The sequence below is a fragment of the Rhinopithecus roxellana genome, chromosome 6 (assembly GCF_007565055.1).
Source record: "Rhinopithecus roxellana isolate Shanxi Qingling chromosome 6, ASM756505v1, whole genome shotgun sequence".
Lineage (NCBI taxonomy): Eukaryota > Metazoa > Chordata > Mammalia > Primates > Cercopithecidae > Rhinopithecus > Rhinopithecus roxellana.
Window position 1 is genome coordinate 15929879 of NC_044554.1, and position 15038 is coordinate 15944916.

Consider the following 15038-nt stretch of genomic DNA (forward strand, 5'->3'; position numbering starts at 1 on the left):
AACAAGAAGTGCCTGAGGAGTGGAGGAGGAGTGAGAAAGAAATGCCAGAGAGGCTGAGGAGGAAAATCAGCATACTGTCATTATGAAGAGTGTTGTCAGAAGTAGGGAGTAGGCTCTGGTCACCCAAGATAAGGACCTGGATTCTGCCCAAGGTGAGCCTGAGGTTTCCATGGAACCATGAGTGCAGAAAATAGATGGAGGTTAGCTGAGGGGAGAGTGGAAGCTGATACCTTTGGTTAGTGTAGTCAACCCTTTGTGAAGGTAAGGACCCTCTCAACCAGGATTGCCTTTAGACAACAGGAAGGACTACCCTTCCACCCCCATTATAATAGGAGGGAAGGAAGACAGGAAGGGATAGATACTAGGTTTTGTAGGTTTTGGGGGGTAGGAAGCTGAGAACGTTTGCCTATGTTGACCTGTTTTTTTCTGTACAAATAGTTGATGAGATATTTTCCAAGAATGTGCGTGTTTGAGTGGGGATGGGGCTGTTGGTGCAGTAGGAGGTTCGAGCAAAGATACATTATGCGGGGAATGAGGGAGAGAGATGTCTAGGGAAGGAAAAAGGAGGTCCCAGCTGAGGGTAGTAAGGCTCCTAGGCGGTTGGGAGGGCAATTTGGTAGAGACCCCTGTCTCCTTTTTGGATGGTAATTGAGAAATATTTATTAAAATGTTAAATACATGTACCCTTTAACCAAGCATTTCCACTTCTGGGGATCTACTTTAGAGAAATACTTGCACATGTGTTCAGAAGGATGTACAAGGATGTTCATTATAACTTTGTTTCATAGTAAAAGTAGTAAATGACCTAGAGTGACTAAGCGAATGAGGTATTATGTAGAATAAAGTATATCTGTACCTACTAAGAAGAAATGCCCTCCAAGACATGTTATTATTATCATCATTATTATTGAGACACGGGGTGTTGGTCTGCCACCCAGGCTAGAGTGTAGTGGCTCCATCCTAGCTCACTCAGCCTCAAACTCCTGGGCTCAAGCCATCCTCCCACCTCAGCCTCCCAAGTAGCTAGGACTACAGGCATACACCATATGGCTGGCTCCCAACACATATTATTAAGTAAAAAAGAAAAAGTACAAGTTGCTTAGCAGTTGTCCATTCTGCTCTAGCTGTCTATCTGATTTCATGTATGTTGTATATGTGTTTATGTGTACATATATGTGTGTGTATCTATCTTTAAGACAATAGTGCATGCATAGAACCTATGCCAAACTGTTAATAACAGATGTCTTGTGGAATGGTTTTGGGGGAGGAAATGGGGAATTCTAACTTTTTGCTCTATCCATAGCTGTATTGTTTTAATTTATTATAGTGAGTTTCATGTTGTACCTCTATACAATTGTGCTTGAAAATATGTAGGGAGAATGGTACCCATCTTCCCGGTTGTGTGATTTTCTCAAGTAGCAGTCAGTAAACCAGATGTAGGTACAGAGATAACCAAGTTGACTTCGTCTGGGATAGGAATTTGCCAGGCATATATTAATAGAATGGAAAGGCAGTAGGTTAGGGAGCTAAGATCCTGAGTATCTGAAGTGATGGGCCAAGGACTCTAAGGACTCAGTGGGAAATGAGAAAAGGATATGATACTGATATATGTACAGAAAATGGAGACTCCTAAGAGGGGAGTGAAGAGAAGTAGAGGGAGTAATTAAATGAGGGAGCTGGAAACATAGGAGGTGGGGGTCAGAAAGTGGAATGTTTATATTTACAATTCAGGGTGCAACCATTCTGAGTGATGACTCACTCTGTGATATGGCATTGCAGCAGGTGGAAGAAACAGACTTGAGTTGAGAGTGAGGGTACATCAAGGAAGTGGTGGCCTCTTCTCATCTAGCCCGCCAGTTACTAGAACATCACAAAGCTGCAATGAGGCAGTCCCCAGTTCCCCCTCTGGGTGAAAGCGCTCCTGGCTTGCCACCTTGTTCTGCACCCAGAGAGGAGGCCCTTATATGCATTCCCCATTGTCTAAGATCATATTCTCCTGAGAAGTCCTTCACTCACCTCTGCTACCACACTAGCAGCAAGAACAAGGGAGCAGTCTTCTGGGCCCCACACACCCACCTTAAACTCATTACCTATTTCTCCTAAGAGACTATCAAGATGAATTCCATTCTGCCTCTTATCTATTCTGTCTGTACATTTATTCATCTGACTCAATTTCCCAGATGGGTTTTATACTTTTTTTTTTTTTTTTTGAGAGATGGAGTCTTGCTCTGTCGTCCAGGCTGGAGTGCAGTGGCGCCATCTTGGCTCACTGCAACATCCACCTCCTGGGTTCAAGCGATTCTCCTGCCTCAGCCTTCCAAGTAGCTGGGATTACAGGCACCTGTCATGTCATCATGCTCAGCTAATTTTTGTGTTTTTGGTCGAGATAGGGTTTCACCATGTTGGTCAGGCTGGTCTCGAACTCCTAACCTCAGGTGATCCACCTGGCTCAGCCTCCCAAAGTGCTGGGATTACAGGTGTGACCCACCATGCCTGGCAGGTTTTATACTTTTCTAAAACCCATCTTCTGCAAGCTTTGGAATACATAAATAACCTTTCATTAAAATTTTCCCTGTATATTTAACCTCTTCTGAATTTCATCTGCCTGTCCTAAATAAAACCTGATTGTCTACCTACAATATCATTTTCCTGCAAATCTCTTGAATAGAGACTGATTTTTAAAAAATTCAGGCCTGGCTTGGTGGCTCATGCCTGTAATGCCAGCACTGTGAGAACCGAAGGCAGGTGGATTTCTTGAGGCCAGGAGTTCAAGACAAGCCTTGGTGACATAGTGAGACCCTGTGTGTACAAAAGTTAAAAAAAAAAAAAAAAGAAAAAAAGCTAGCTGATCATAGTGGCTCACACCTGTAGTCCCTGCCACTTATGAAGCTGAGATGAGAGGATCACTTGAGCCCAGGAATTTGAGGCTACAGTGAACTATGATTGCACCACTGCATTCCAGCCTGGGTGATGGAGCAAGACCCTATCTCTAAAAAAATAAAAAATTAAAAAAAATTTTAAACAATCCTGCTTGGTCCCTGGGCTTACTGAATCTGTTGATAGATATTTTTCATCCGTTTTAGAAAATTCTTGGTTCTTTTCAAATAGTACTTCTATTCAGTTCTCTCTTTTCCTTTTGGAACTCCAATCGTAAATATGTTAGCTTTTTTTTTTCTTTACCTTGTTCTACACGCCTCTTTTGATCTCTTCTGCTTTTTCCCCATTCTTTTCTTCTTTTTGAGCTCAAGTTTGGATCTTTTTCATTGGTGGTTTTCAAGTTTGCTAATTTTGTTTTATGCTGTGTCCAGTCTACTCTTAAATACATCAAATGAAATCTTAATTTTAGACATGTTTTTCAGTTCTAGAATGACAATTTGATTTTTAAATAAATTCTGATTATTAGAATTATGCATCTTTTCATTCGTTTTGCCTTTTTCTGTTTTCTTTATTTGTTCCCTCCAAATCGTTGAAATTTGATCCCCAGTGTTGGGGGTGGGCCCAGTGGGAGGTATTTGAGTCATGTGGGCAGATCTCTCAAGAATGGCTTTGTGCTCTCCCCTGTGATAATGAGTGAGTTCTCCCTCTGTTAGTTCACCCAAGAGCTAGTTGTTTAAAAGAGCGTCCCTCCAGCTGTTTCTCTTACTCCTTCTCTTGCCATGTGACATGCAGGCTTCCTTTGCCTTCTGCAGTGAGTAAAAGCTTCCTGAGGCCTTCACCAGAAGCCGAGCAGATGCTGGCACCATGCTTCTTGTACACCCTGCAGAACCCTGAGCCACATACAACTCTTTTCTTTATAAATTACCCAGCCTCAGGTATTTCTTTATAGCAGTGCAAAATGGATTAACACACATGTTGATGGTTGTTATTTTAAAAGTATTGTTTGTTGCTCGTGTCTATAATTCTAGCACTTTGGGAGGCCGAGGTGGGTGGATCACTTGAGGCCAGGAGTTCGAGACCAACTGAAATGCTGTCTCTACTAAAAATACAATAATTTGCCAGGTGTGGTGGTACACGCCTGTAATTCCAGCTATTCAGGAGGCTGAGGCATGAGAATCGCTTGAAACCAGGAGGCAGAGGTTGCAGTAAGCTGAGATCACACCACTATACTCCAGCCTGGGTGACGGAGTGAGACTGTGTCTCTAAAAAAAATAAATAAAATAAATACATAAAGTGAAATCATTGTTTGTTAACTTGAATATCCAGCTCATTTGTGGATCTGCTTCTATTGCTTATTTTCTTCTGTTGATAATTCAAGACATTTTCCTGCCTTCGTACATATCTAGTAATTTCTTATTTTTATTGGACATTGTGTGAGAAAAGAACAATAGAAGCTCCAGATGATACACTCTTTTGCCAGCAGAGGTTCGTCCTTTCCTCTCTATAGGGTACAGAGCTCATGACCTCAGTCCAGGAAGGGATTGAGCTCATTGAGGTTGGACTATGGATTTATTTGGATTCAGTTTACATCTGGTTCATCCCTGTTCCTCAGACATAGCTCTTCTGGGCTTTTGATTGAGAAACTAGCTAGTCTCTGTCTCCTCAGACTGAAAGATTGTGAGATTTGGTTTTGCTCTTCGGAAGTATTTGAGCTTAGCTCTTTAGTTTCCCTTCTAGGCCCTCAACTTTATTATATATATTATATATAAATATATATAATATGTATGTAATATATATTATGTATTATATATTATATATGGCAATATATATTATATATAATATATGTAGCATAATTGGGGAATATAATATAGAATATAATACAAATTATATTATATAATTATATACTACATAATTATATTTATATATTATATATTTTTATATATTATATATTAATATATAATTTATTATATATAAATATGTATAATGTATAAGATATGTTCTATTTAATATATATTCTATATATAATATATATTCTATATTTAATATATTTATATAAAATATTCTATATATTCTATATATATATTCCCCAATTTAAAACTTTTAATTTGAAATGCAAACTTGGGGAAGGCATAAAAATCACACCCAAGCCTGCCACTTCACACTTGGAGGGTTGCACAGCGGCCGGGCAAAGGTGCTCCTCACTTCCCAGACAGTGCAGCAGCCGGCCAGAGGTGCTCCTCACTTCCCAGACAGTGCAGCAGCCGGCCAGAGGTGCTCCTCACTTCCCAGATGGTGCCACTTCCCAGATAGTGGGGCGGCCTGGCAGAGGCCTCCTCACTGCCCAGAGGGTGGGGCGGCCAGGGAGAGGCGCGCCTCACTTCCCAGACGGAGAGGCGGCAGGGCAGAGGCGCTCCTCACTTCCCAGGTGGTGGGGCGGCCAGGCAGAGGCGCTCTTCATTTCTCAGAAGGTGGGGCGGCCGGCAAAGGCGTTCCTTACGTCCCAGACCATAGGGCGACCGGTCAGAGGTGCTCCTCACTTCTCAGACGGTGCGGCCGCTGGGCAGAGGTGCTCCTCACTTCTCAGACAGTGCGGCCGCTGGGCAGAGGCGCTCCTCACTTCCCAGATGGAGCAGCCGCTGTAGGCCCTCAACTTTAAAATCTGGCAAGTACATTGAAGGTTATGCTGGCTGTATGTTTGAGGCAGGCTTCATCTTCCTTCCCTGAGATTATGAAAGGCTCAGTCTGCCTTGTAGAAGTTGATGTTCTAACTCCTCAGCCTCCTGTGTGAACACTCCCGTAACTCACTGCCTTATGGGAGACAGTGGCCACACTTGGGGCACCTCAAGTTTCTAATCTCGTGTTAGCCCCGTGCCACCACCTTAAGCCTATTGATTTCTCTTCCCATTTGTAGACTTCCTCTGCCTGGGCCCAGCCCTGTCCTCTTTCCTACCCAGAACTGGCACATGTCCTCAGGGAAGATAAACAGCTGTGTGCATTGTCAGCTCACTTCAGAAAATTTTCCTTCCTCTGGAATTCTATGGCTCTCCAATATCTTTTTTAAATGTGATTTTTGTAATGTATCCATTTTTTTCTAGTTGTTATAGCAGGGTCATTGGACCATGGTGACTTCCCACATCCTACTCAGAAATGAAATCCTATGGAGACTGTCTTGTTTCACTCCTCAGTTAACCTCGGATCTAGAGATAGGTTAGATGTCCTCCTTGGCTCCCCATTTCCACTTCCAAAGTACATATCTTCCCTCCTTTTTCTAAAGTCTCAGCTTCTTTGTAGTTCATAACATCGGATTTAGCACTCACTCTCTTCATTATGTACCAATTTCTGTGTTTTGTTGGTAGCATTAGCATCTGGCTCATCATCTTCCTTTCCCTCTACTCCTGTCATTGTTCTTGTGGCCTCAGTATTCACAGGGATGTTCCATTCACATCCTTGACCTTTCTTCCAGTTACCTTTGCTTCCACCATTCCTCAGTCATTTCCTTCTATGATCATACTCTTAACCATTTTATCCTAAATTGCTGTATCATCTCTGAAATCTCCATGTCTTCATCCATTAGTCTCCTAATTTTCTAGCACACTCACATTGGAGCTTCTACACTAGCACTTCTTCAACTGACTCAAACCACCATTTCATTCAATTATCTTTGCACTATCAAATATTACTCTCATGTCCTCATTTCTCTCTTTACCCATCTCAGATTCCTTGGTTCATCATTGTTGTAGATGTCTGTTACCTAAACATTTAGTGGTTTAAAATAACAGTATTCATATTATTATTGCCTCTCACAGTTATGGGAGTTGACAGAATGTTGTTGCTTGAGATCTGTCATGCACTTACATGTCAGAGTGGCTGAAGTTAAAATAATCTTGAAGGCTTCCTTACTTACATGCCTGGCAGTTGATGCTGGCTGTTGATGAGGACCTCTCCTGAGGCTGGCGGCTAGAACATCTATGTGTAACCTTTCCATGTGGCCTGAACTTCCTCACAGCATGGAGGCTGGGTCCCAAAACAGGTGTCCAAGAGACAGAGCCAAGTAAAATCTCCTTTTATAACCTAGCCCCAGAAGTTACTCAACATCACTTTCCCTATATTCTCTTTATTACAAGTGGATTAATAAGACTAACCCGTATTCAAGAGGAGAGGAAGTAAACCCCACCTCTTTATGTAAGAAATATCGTTTGTAGACATGTTTTTAAAATGTCACCATCATTATGATCACTTTCAAATACAATTTCTCCCTTCTTTCTCCCTTGTCCTATTGATGTGACAAACAGCTACCCCTAGTAAAACTCAAATATCCAGCAATCCGTGCTTACCCCTGAGAAATGAACATTATTTAAAGGAAGAACACACAATTAAACTGACTTGTGTCACTTTAGATTCAATCCACAGTTGTCAAATGGGCTCTCAATATAAACAGTCCTACATTTCCTAGTATTTTCAGTTTCTGACTATCCCATTACACCCACAGTGAAAGAGTAGACCAAAAAAAAAATCCTTGGGAGGCCACGGTGGGCGGATTACCTGAGGTTGGGAGTTGAGACTAGCCTGCCCAACATGGAGAAACTTCATCTCTACTAAAAATACAAAATTAGCCGGGTGTGGTGGTACACGCCTGTACTTCCAGCTACTCGGGTCGCTGAGCAGAGGAATCTCTTGAACCCAGGAGGCGGAGGTTGCGGTGAGCCGAGATGGTGCCATTGCACTCTAGCCTGGGCAACAAGAGTGAAACTCCATCTCAAAAAAAAAAAAAAAAAAAAGTCCTCACAAAATTCTTCCACTGAATATTAAAAAATCGGCTGCATTTCAATTCACTAGAACCAAAGTTTTTAATAGTAGCTTTTAAAAATTACATTCATAATAACCACAAAAAATAAAAGGTTTCTTAGGCCAAGATGTGAAAGACCTTTTTGGAGGAATTTGTAAAATTTTGTCAAAAGATGTTTAAGGTGACCTAAAGAAATGAAGTGCTCTGCCATGTTTATGAATGGGAAAATAACAGCATGTAATGTCTTCCCAGAAAATGTATACATTCAGTGCAATTTTAGTGAAAGTCTAAAATTTTTTTCCCCATAAAACCAGACAGCTGATTATAATACTGCAAAAATATTGAGGAGGAGAAAAGTAGCCCTTGACACCTAGAAGCTGGACCAGTGCCATGATCTAGACCTTGGCATTGCTTTGGGCTAGCATTATGTTAAGGCTTGTCGGTGCTGAAGGGACCCTGGAGGGAGATGGGGCTTCACTTCCTGGTTCCTATGTGCTTCCTCACTTCTTGTTCACGTGACACAGCTGCCAAGAGCATGTGTGTGGTGTACCCAGTGGTGTCCACTCTTCAGCAAGTTTTGCTCACCAGCCTCAGCCCATTGCACCCCAGCAGGGGGTGTCTGCTCACTAGTGTGAGCTGCTGGACTCCTGTTCACCAGACCTTGGCCCCTCATGGCTGAGAACTGTCTCTGTCTCAAGACAACCTAATGGACTTTCCCACTACACCTCAGCCACACTTTACATTCTCTGAATCTCAGCCTTGGGGAGGTGGCTGCCTTCCTTCCAAGATTATTTCATCTTTGGGTACTCTGTCTGTGCCACAGCATGTCCTTTAGTGTTCTCTTTGCTCTCTCTTAGTAGTTACTCACTTTTTACTAGTTAGTAATTCTTTGAATTGCATTCTTTATTAGAATGTATTTATGAGACAGAATAAGTGTTCTTTATTCAAAATACAGGTGTGATTTCTGTCTCTCGACTGGACTCTGAGTGCTACAGGAGGATTAACTGGACAGGGACATGAGAACTTTCTGGAGAGTTGGAAAGAAACCACACCTGGGGTGTGGGTATTTTCATTATCAAAATTATACCAATAAGATTTATGCATTTGAAATCATGTAAATTTTACCTTAAATTATAATTGGGAATAGGTGGGGGAAATGGGTAGCTATATAGATGATACAAAAATCACAGAATAATAATTGTTGAAACTGGGTGATAGGTACATAGGTGTTCCCTATACTATTGTTTATACATGTTTGAAATTTAAAAATCTAAAATGAAAGTCATGACTGGGTGTTTTTTTCTCAGAATGTATGTAGCTAGGGATGGATGGAATGACACCTTTGATTTGGCTGTATAGTCATTTTCTGTTTGTGTGGTGTATCAGTTATCTATTGCCATGTGACATACAACCACTTAAAGCACTTAATGGCTTACAACAACAGGAATCACTTAGTTTGCTTAAAAATTTGAAATTTTGACAAGGTTTTGCAGGGAGTGGAAGATCCACTTTTAAGATGATATCTTCTTTTGCATGCCTAGCAAGTTGGTGCTGGCTGTTGGCTGGGAGTTCAGCCAGGTCTGTGAACCAGTAGGCTTGGTTCCTCTTCATCTGGACCTGCCCGTGGGCTGCTTAGACTTCCTCACAGTATGGTAGCTGATTTCTAAGACCAAATGTCCCCAGAGAGAACCAGATAGAAGTTATACCATTATTTATGATCTAGGTTTGGAAGTCAACATTATTTTCACTTAGATTCAAGGGGAGGGAACATGGAACCCGTTTCATGATGGGAGGCATAACAAAGTCACATTGCAAAAAGAGCATGGAGGATGGGAGATACTGTCATGGCCATTGGGAAAAATATAATGTGCCATACTTGGCTTGTTCATATAAGGGGAGTCAGATCAAGTTGGATTTCAAAGCAGTCTCTGGAAAGATGTAGATCACAACAGCATCACTCAGTAAGTGGATCTCAACCCTTCTGTAACTACCCCCTTTTCTTCTTCCTTTCCCATGTTCTCCAGGAGCAGATATCTACTTAGCATTTACAAGTTGCCTACGCAGCATCTACTTCCCTTTTCCTAATGTTTCCTACATTCTTATTCTATACGCTGTCTTTTCCCTCACCTAGCCCATTTGCTTCAAGAAAACTGTCTATCCCTATTTCTGGGGTTGGACCCCGACTGTCTCGCAACAACCAGTGCATTTAGTTTCCCTGGCCATGATGTTTGTGACCACAGGGAGATGGAAGGTATAGGGTCATGAGGGAGGGCAATATGTAATCCAAGCTGATTTAGATCAGGATGCTGGCTGGATATACCCTCTCTGGTTGTTAATGGAGGAGCACTTATTCCTGGGAACATTGGCAATTACCTGTGTGGCCACAAGGAGAGAGAATTTTAGCATGAAGTGGATTCCACAAAAGGCCAATTGAGGAAATGGAAAGAAACCAGGCCCTAGTGACATTATTCAGCCACTGGATTAAACCTACACTCAGGCCTCATCTACCTTTGAATTTCTTGTAGGAGCTAATAAAGTACATATTAAGTTGAGTTTGTTACTTGAAACCTAAAGCAAGATGCGGGGATTATTTTGTATTTGTAAGAATTTCCTGGACCCCGCGTGATGGCTTATGACTGTAATTCCAGCATTTTGGCAGTCTGAGGCAGGAGGATTGCTTAAGGCCAGGAGTTTGAAACTAGCCTGGGCAACATAGTGAGAGACCGTCTCTACAGGAAAAAATAAATAAATAAATAAATAAAAATAAAAAATATTGCCTAGGCTTCACCAGTTGTTAACTGGGTGACTTTGAGAACATTTTCAAATCTCTCTGCTTCAGTTTTCTTTACAGTAAGATTCCAGGTGGATGCCATCGTGAAAGAGAAATGTAGGAAAAGAAAATAGCAAACTGTGTCCTCAGGCAGATCAATTTTAGTAAAGAATACAGTAATCCTGGCCAGGCGCGGTGATTCACACCTATAATCCCAGCACTTTGGAAGGCCGAGGCGGGCGGATTATGAGGTCAGGAGATTGAGACCATCTTGGCTAACACGCCAAAGCCCTGTCTCTAAAAATATAAAAAAAATTAGCTGGGCGTGGTGGCAGGCACCTGTAGTCGCAGCTACTCAGGAGGCTGAGGCAGGAGAATGGCGGGAACCCGGGAAGCGGAGCTTGCGGTGAGCTGAGATTGCGCCACTGCACTCCAGCCTGGGTGACAGAGCGAGACTCCGTCTCAAAAAAAAAATAAAAATAAAAATCTCTCAGTATCCATGAGGCATTGGTTCCAAGACCTTCCTTGGAGACTGACATTCAAGAATTTTCAAATTCTTGATAAAAAGTGGCATAGCATTTGTATAGAACCTATACACATCCTCTTGTATACTTTAAATAATCTTTAGATTACTTATATCTAATATAATGTAAACACTATGTAAGTAGATGGTATACTGTATCATTTAGGGAATAATGACAAGAAGAAACATTCTGTATGTGTTTAGTGCAGATGAAACTTTTTTTCAAATGTTTTTGATCTGTGGTTGATTTGAATCTGTGGTTGCAGGAGCCATGGATATGGAGGGCCAACTTGCGTAGGAATGGTGAGGATCTGAAAGTGGACACCTTTTACTATTCGTACTGGTGTAATCCTTTGAAAGTCTTTGTGGGCTCTTCGAGATTCACTCGTCCAGCTTAAAGACTGCTGGATTCTTTGTTCAATTCAAGTTAAACAAGTAACTTAATTCTTTGAACAGATGAGGCTCTTGACACCAGCCAGCCTTTTTTCTTGAGAAACGACAAGAGTGGTCAGCTGAGGGGGGTACACTAGGACATTCTGTCAGCAAATATTTGCTGAGCCTCTACCACGTACAATTGAAAACACTTCAATGACTTCAACCACTTGGAGCTGTGACTCTCAGGCTGTCTCTAGCCCAAGCTTGTCTCCTGAGCTCTCTGAGCATTTATCCATTTGGGATGAGATTATACATTGATAATACTTTCTGGGAAAACAGTTTTGAAATATGTATGAAGATCTTTAATATATACCTTTTGATTCTATATTTTCATAGAAATCTATCTTGGAGAAATAGAGATAAAGATATTTACATTTCATCATTAAGATTCAGGAAAAATATATTTTAGAAATTCAAAGTTTTTTTTTTTTTTTTTTGAGTCACATAAAGATACTTAGAGCCTGAACTTAGTAGGAAAACTAAGTATTGCCTTCTGATCTCTCACACTCCCTATATTCTTCATTTCTGTCTCTCAGAGCTCTGAGATACTCTTTCTACCACTGTGGGAATTAGCTTAATGTGCCCTCTATTTTTGGATATACTCCTTCCCAAAGGCATTTGTGTTTTCAAAGAGATTATTAGGATAGGAGCTCGCATAATAAAGCCTTCCTGGTAGACCTTCAGATAGTGGGTCATCCAGAAATAACATAGAAATCCTAGTTTCTCCCTCAGTTTTCTACTAGGTAGAAGTCAGTACATTGTTTACAGACAAACAAGGACTGCCCCACAGGGACCAAAGATGAGCTAGATATTATGGTGTACAAAAATATTAAGCAGATACACCTAGTGTTTGTATCTGAGAGAAAGAAAGCACTTTTCAAATGGTGAGCTCCAATTTCAGCTTAGTATAGGGAAGATGTAAAGAGTATGCAAAACCAGATCTGTTCAGCAGAGGGGGTACTTAATCTACAAATCATGATTTTTAAAGCCAAGGTTTTTTTTTTTTTTTTTTCTGTCATGATTTTGTGAGAAGTTTTTATGTTTTATGTTTCTTTCAAGATTAAGTTGCCAATCAGGTTTTTTTTTTTTTTTTTTTTTTTTTGCGACAGAGTCTGGCTCTGTCGCCCAGGCTGGAGTGCAGTGGTGTGATCTCCGCTCACTGCAAGCTCCACCTCCTGGGTTCCTGCCATTCTCCTGCCTCAGCCTCCTGAGTAGCTGGGACTACAGGCGCCCGCCACCACGCCTGGCTAATTTTTTGTGTTTTTAGTAGAGATAGGGTTTCACCATGTTAGCAAGGATGGTCTCGATCTCCTGACCTCGTGATCTGCCTGTCTCGGCCTCCCAAGTGCTGGGATTACAGGCGTGAGCCACCATGCCAGGCCAGGTATTTTTTTGAGACTAATTGCTGCACGTATTTGTCAGAGATGCAAGAATCAGGAATTACTGATTATTGAGCAAGGGACTGCCCTGCCCATTTAGGAGAGCAGGAGCTGGATACACTAACTCATTTTGCTGGACCTTGGGCAGGAAGGTTGTGTCTTCTCCAGAGGACAGTTATCTTTGCTGAATTCCCTCAGGCCAGCCAGGCAGTTTACATATGTAGTTCCTGAGATAAATCCACAGGACACTAAACAAAGAAAAGCGTATGATTTATTATTTTTCCATTTACAATTTTCTTAGAGGGGATGAAACGGCTGGGACTGCTTCCCCACTGGGACAGACCCAGTCTGGCAGGTATCAGAGTCCTTTGTCTCACTCTCACCTCATAGAGCCTGCTGCTCTTCACCTGTCCTGTCCAGTCTGCTTTAAAAACCTTCAAGTCTAACAAAAAAAAAAAAAAAAGGAAACAACAACAACAACAAAAGCCTTCAAGTCTGGTCCCGAGGGGCATCTTCCTCTTTCTGGGGTCTCATCTGAACGTTGAAGCCAGTTGGCCTCTTTGAGTAATCTTCTAGAATATTCATTTATAGAGTTTCTAAAATAAAATTTTGACACCATCTATTTCAATGTTAAAAAGACATAAAAGCCCCTTTATTTTCAAAATTGTAACTTACTAACTTCCATAAATACAAATTAAGGTATCTCTCAAAACAACAGCGTCCTACCTCCATCTCCATCTCACACGGGGATGGCGATCATTTGTGAGATACTGCTTTAGATATGTTTCAGAGGTTGGGGTAGGGGATAGGAAAGTGGAAGGGACTTATAACTTCCATAAATACAAAGTAAGGTATCTCCCAGAACGACAGCGTGCTACCTCCATCTCCATCCCACACGGGGATGGCGATCATTTGTGAGATACTGCTTTAGATATGTTTCAGTGTTTGGGGTACCAGAACATCCTTTTCTGTTTCTTCACCTGCTGAGGGCTCCCCAAGTATTTGATAATCACTTTTATCTCTGCACTTTTGGCGTAATTATTTTTTATATTACAATATTACTATTTTAGCCCTCAGCATATTTCACTATGTTTATCTGAGTATCTGAAAAGCTAAACAAGACTTGCTCTCTTAAGTGTCTTACATTTGTTTTTGTGTGTCCACCCAGAGTGATAATAGTTACTGTCTTGCTATTTATATTTGAACTGTTGGTCTATCCAGGTTTCTCCTAGCCATTTTCCACTAAATGCTTTTGTGCTAACATCTTCCATTAGGTGTGGTTTAAGTCAGAGTCAGTCTCTCTTTCTCTCTGAGTCGTCACACTGGACTTTGAGTAGTATAAGGGAATATTTTCAATTTCTTTTCTCTATGTCTAAGTGTTTTCCTCTAATGAAGATGATAATTAGCAGTGGAATGGTTAAAAATAATGATGGACCGGGCACAGTGGCTCATGCCTGTAATCCCAACACTTTGGGAGGCTGAGAGGAAGGAGGATCACTTAAGCCCAGGAGTTCAGGACTAGCCTGAATTGAGACTCCATTTCAACAACAGAATTAAGTGAGTTTGGTGGCACATGCCTGTAGTCCTAGCCTCTTGGGAGGCGGAGGTGGGAGAATTGCCTGAGCTCAAGAACTTGAGGTTACACTGGGTTGATTGTGCCACTGCACTCCAGCCTGGGTTACAAAGCAAGACCTTGTCTCAAAAAAAAAAAAAAAAAAAAAAAATGCACACACACACACACACATATATATGTATGTGTGTATATATGTATGTATGTGTGTGTGTGTATATATATATGTAATAGCTTGCTGTCATTATCTGTTGAGTGCCTATTTTGTGCTAGACACTATTGAAAGCAGTTTTTAATTTTCGTGGTAGCCCTATGGCATATGAACCTTTATTATCCCACTTTTTAAAGGAAAGAAAAACAGAGATGTAATTTGTCAACGGTTGAATGGTAGAAGATTGCAAATCCCAGATTTAAACCAACTGGATTCCACCCTTTGCATTTTCTTGCTCTTCAAAAGATGGGTAGTAGGGGAAAGGAGTGGAAGGAACAGTCCTCGATCAACCCACGTTTGTCCTCAGGACCCAGAACATCCTTCAGAATAGATGAGAAATATTGGAAACTGAGTTTAGGGAAGTAGAACCAAAGAAAGTGAGGATTACGTGTAATTGCTTTGTGAATTTACAAGCTTGAGAGAGTCAATCCAATAATTAACTCATGTACTTTTTTGTCCTTGATTGTGCAAGTTTTTACTGAGAATA

General features: G+C 41.3%; 1 protein-coding gene across 1 annotated transcript in view; it reads left to right on the plus strand.

Annotated features, from left to right (window-relative positions):
* Window positions 1-15038, plus strand: part of FBXL13 (F-box and leucine rich repeat protein 13) — a 277423-nt gene that overhangs the window by 845 nt on the left and 261540 nt on the right. The gene's annotated exons all lie outside the window — the stretch shown is intronic.